Raw genomic sequence first — 4,895 nt, 5'->3', positions numbered from 1 at the left:
TTGTAATTTTTTCTTTTTAATCTTGTCTCTTCACAATACAACAAGTCTTATGATATAAATGGTTTTGATAATTGAAATATTATCATGGGAATGCCTTCTAATTATGCATGAACAGCTTCAAGTGCCGTTAAACTGTTCACTCTTTTTGCAACGGTGGTCACTTAATGACTCTATTGGGCCATTCACTATTAACATAAACCTGGCCTAAATTTTAAGCACAGGCCCAGCACTGGAAACTGGCTTGGGTGGATCCCTACCTATTCTAATGTATGTGTCTTATATCCACGCCATTCATCCGTTTTACCAGCCTATTTTAAGGAATGAGCTCAGAAATGAAACAGAGCTAAATCTAAGGTGAACCACACTATATTGTTTCTTGAATGCCTACCATTAAAAATATCTTGGGGCATTGATGTTTATTTTCCATTCAACCAATTCATTAAGTCACACAGACATAGATGAAAGGACTATACAAATATCAGTTTGATCCGAAGCCTTTTGCATACCCAAGGAGGATTTTAATGGTAGGGGTTCAACCACCATTATTTCCTATAGTGTGGTACTACTGAGATTTGGATCTACTTTGTTTTGAGGTCCGTCTCCTAAAATGAGCGGGCAAAATGGATGGACGGCATAGATATAAGACAGAAACATCACGGTGGGCCCTATAGTTAGGGATCCACCCATCCCAGGATCACGAAATCGTAAGTGGATTGCTTACGAAATCCGTCGAAAAAGCCCCTGTTGAGCCATATTGATGTATCTATTTTTCAACGCCGTACATTCATTTTTTTCCTGTTAAAGTATGCCCAATGAATGCCGTACATTTATTTTCTCATGCCAAGGGCATCTTTGGCGAGCTACATTAGATGAGATTAAGTGGATGGAAATGTAAAAGTTATAATAAATGGTACCGTGAACAAGGGAGATCAGCGCACATGCTTATCCGGCGATTTTCTGCTAGTAGTTTTGTCTTTTAGGGGTGTTTGAAGTTAGTTTGGAGTTGCCACTAGCTATTTAATCTTAAAATTCCGCAGTCGACTAAAACCCGCAGAATATTTAAGGTATGACAAATCCAAAGATTGTCTTACCTTAGATTGACTCCTGGCCTACGATTTGGGATTCCAAGTAAGGGACATCAGTTATAAAGAGGGAATGTGTTAGGCACCCTTTCTGCTCGTACAAATGTACGCTCTCTACTTAGTGTGATAAGGCAATCTCAAGGGTTGGATGGTGTAAGCGAGATGGAACTAGGCACATGTGGATCTCTGATGTGGCAAGATCTGAGATTTCAGCAAGCCATAGAGCATACGTCAAACAATGTGTCTAGAGGGCGAATGTGATAATACTTCTGTAAAAAGATAAAGAAAAGTGGACTAGATTACTAGGAATTTTTGATGTGACAGGATCTAATGTACGACAAGTCACAGAGCATACGTTTAGTAGAGATCTAGAAAAGCAGGAGAATTGAGAAGGGAATAGATGTCATGATGAATGCTGGTATAAAGTAAAAGGATCTCTAGCTTAAACTTGAGTAGACTAAGACGTGGGTTGCACCATAATCAATCCAGGGTAGACTTGGGGTTGAGAGGGTTGGGAAGAGGCTAAGAGATGGCTAAAAAAATCTGATCTTGGAGGCTTGGGAGCTCCCTCTCACCCTCACTTTCTTCCATTCTCTCTCTCTCTCTCTCTCTCTCTCTCTCTCTCTCTCTCTCTCTCTCTCTCACTTGGATTTTGAAATGAGAAGTGGTTGTTTCTACTTGGTGTGTGAAATGTGAAGAGGAGATTCCAATGACAATGTAGTAATTGTTGAGTTTGAGAGGGGTAAAAGCTGACATCGCTGCTTGGGATTAGTTGAGGGGAGAGGAATGCCATGTGGCGTGTTCTCATTGGCTCTTGGAGGTTGGTAAAATAGTAAATAAGGTCGGTTGGGGGGTAAATCCATATGAAAGTTGACTTTGGAACGAGAGACAGCTGTTGCTCGAAGGAGACAATTGTCTATTTCTGGAGCGGCAGTCGGACTACCACCCGCGGCAGTCCAACTACCACCTGGGCCTGGTTTGGTCAGGACTTTGGTCGACGGGCTTTGCTTGTTGCTCTAATTCGTCCGAGAGTCTCCTTTCGGGCTTTTGGGCTCGAATGGGTGTGTTTCTATACCGATTTGTCCACTCTGATTTTCGGTTTAGGGTTTGAGTTAAGGTTCGGGGTAGGGTTAAGCTGGGTTTAGGGTTGAGGCTAAGGTTTAGGTTAGGTTAGGCTAGGGTTAAGGTTTGGTTCGGATTTGGTTCGAGTTAGGGTTTGGTTCGGATCAGGGTTTGGTTCGGATTTGATCATGGTTCTCGCATTGTCTTAGCTTTCTCAAGATATTAGCCTGGGTGGAGCCCTCTTTGACTGAAGTTGCGAGCAATCGAACGCCAAAGCAAGTGGACAACCTACCCTCCTGGTCAGAAAGTCATAGAGCATACATTCGAATCTGTTGCCTGCTGTGGTATCATTGTCAGTTAACTGTCTGGAAAAGAAATTACTTGCACATGTCATGAGGGTTTGAGAAAAATGTTGTGATTGTCAATGCACGTTGATGCGGCATTACGGGTCACCAATTACAACCCTTTCACGTCAGACTATTAATAATATTGGAGGATAAGTCTAAAAAGTAGGGCATCTGCACGTTGATGCGGCTTTACGAGGATTTCCGTACTGTTTGATCTATCATTTCTTTTACTACGTAATTACCCTAGGAGTATTTGTTCCGTTTGATCGTCAAAGTGGTTAACTACCCTGCGCGTGGATGCGGTCTCACGGGGAATTCACTACGCTGACTTGGACTCGATCAAATTTTTCGAACATCCCGGACTAGGCATGTGCGAATAATATTTTGTCACGCAGTCTACTGATTCTGATACTTTGGTTATAATGGATTATCATCACTTTGAGTTTGATTATTCTTCCCAGAGATAGATTCAATCATTTTTACTCGCATTTGTACGACTGTCCAGATATAGAGATTGGGCCAACCGTACTTGTATCATGTACGGATTTGATTATCCTCTGAGGGAATTAGAAGGGATCGAATTTTATTTCACTGTTTGCATTGATCGCAATTGGAGAATATAGAAGATTCCTCAGTATACTGCACGCCGCGTGCGTTTTTGAAAATTTTTGTTTGAAAACTAATCTCTTTAGAACTAGACTTCTTCGAGATTTTATTTGAAAATATTTTTAGATTTTTAAGAAAATATCCGTTCGATCTCGCGGGTGGGCGTCATCGTTCGGTTTTTATTTACGCAAGTCGAGTAAATAGTCGCATTGCCTCCACTGATGAGCTAGTGGGGCTAACAGTTTTTATTGGAGATATTTTTGAAAATTTTAAAACATCCGTCCGATCTCGCGGGAGGGCGTCGTCGTCCGGTTTTTATTATACAAGTTAAGTAAATGGTCACGTTGCCTCCACTGGTGAGCTAACGAGGCTAACGGTTTTTATTTGAAGATATTTTAGGATTTTTTTAAAACATCCATCCAATCTCGAGGGAAGGCGTCGTCGTCTAGCTTTTATTATACGGTCTAGATCGAATAGCAGATGGACTCCACTAATGAATTAATGGGGGCAATTGGGGAACATGGACCTGATTTGGACATATAGGCCTAGGACCATGGGCCTTGAAATCGGGCTTGTAAAGTGGACCTTGCTTTGGATATGTGGTCCTTTGTGGGCTTTGACGTTGGGCCTTTCTATTGATCTGTCGTTCTTGTTAGCCACACATGACCGTCTCATATCTGAGCTTTCGATGTTTCACCCTGCCTGCGAGGATATGACCTGTCGTCTGGCGGTGGGGCAACGATATGATGAGAGCATGATCGCATTGCGCCACTTGGAGAGAGACGAGGTCTTTTACCTGCATATGGAGGTAAAGCGACTTAGGCAGAGGCTATCGATGTCCGAGAGATAGGATAAAGACTTATCATATGATCCTTGTCTTGCTTAGCTGCTTGTCCTGTAGGTGTGTGGGTTTTATTTTGTAAAGAAGGAAAAACGCTGTATAAAAAGACTTTTAAGATTTTTGTTTGTGCCTAACTTGCAGTGTTTGCTTATGTTTGGATTTGTGCTTTGGATGATTGGAATCAGAATATTGGGCGTAGCCCACGTTGTGTTCAATGGTTTGAGTGATGTACTAGAGATCTTAGTTCCATGAGAGTGTGCATTCAGGATTGCGTCCTTTAGATTTAGGAAGAGTCTGACAAAATTCTGATTCAGGGTTGGTCTATTCCTTGCAACTCTTCGCTTCGCTCGTTGCCTCGGCTTCTTCTGTTCCTGCACTTTTATTTATTTTTTATTGCCGTTTTTGCCCGTAGCGCCCTTTCAGGCTTTTATTATGACTAGCTTTCTCGTCATTTTTGCCCGTAGCGTCCTTTTGGATTTTCACTACATCCCGGATTTTTGTTCTTACTTACTCCTTGACAGCTTGTGCTTTTTCACCTTTGGCGCCCTTTCGGATTTTCACCAAGTCCGCTACATGCCTATTGTTTTTACTCGAGCTGCTCTTTCGGGTTTTAAACTCGTCATTTTTGCTTTAGGCATGTTTTTTTTTTTTTTTAAGTGCCGGGAGAGATGAAGAGGTTTCCTTCATAACCGGCTGATTGGTTACCCTCCTGTCTTTATCTTTGATTATAATCGCAAGCTGTTACATCAGGGCCAGGGAATTTCACCGTCGAATCCTAATAATAATAATAATAATAATAAGGGAGCGGATTGGGTGCGGCCCTAACTGTGGGCCACCTGGTCCATTCCTTTTCCAGCTCATTTTAGGGCATGAGCTCAAAACTGATGGACCACACCACAGCAACAGTAATGATTGACTAATAAAAACTTTTGGTGGGCGATGTAAATCTTGGATCAA

Source organism: Magnolia sinica, chromosome 1 (assembly GCF_029962835.1).
Source record: "Magnolia sinica isolate HGM2019 chromosome 1, MsV1, whole genome shotgun sequence".
In the NCBI taxonomy this organism is placed as follows: Eukaryota; Viridiplantae; Streptophyta; class Magnoliopsida; order Magnoliales; family Magnoliaceae; genus Magnolia; species Magnolia sinica.
Note: the sequence above shows the minus strand (reverse complement) of the source record.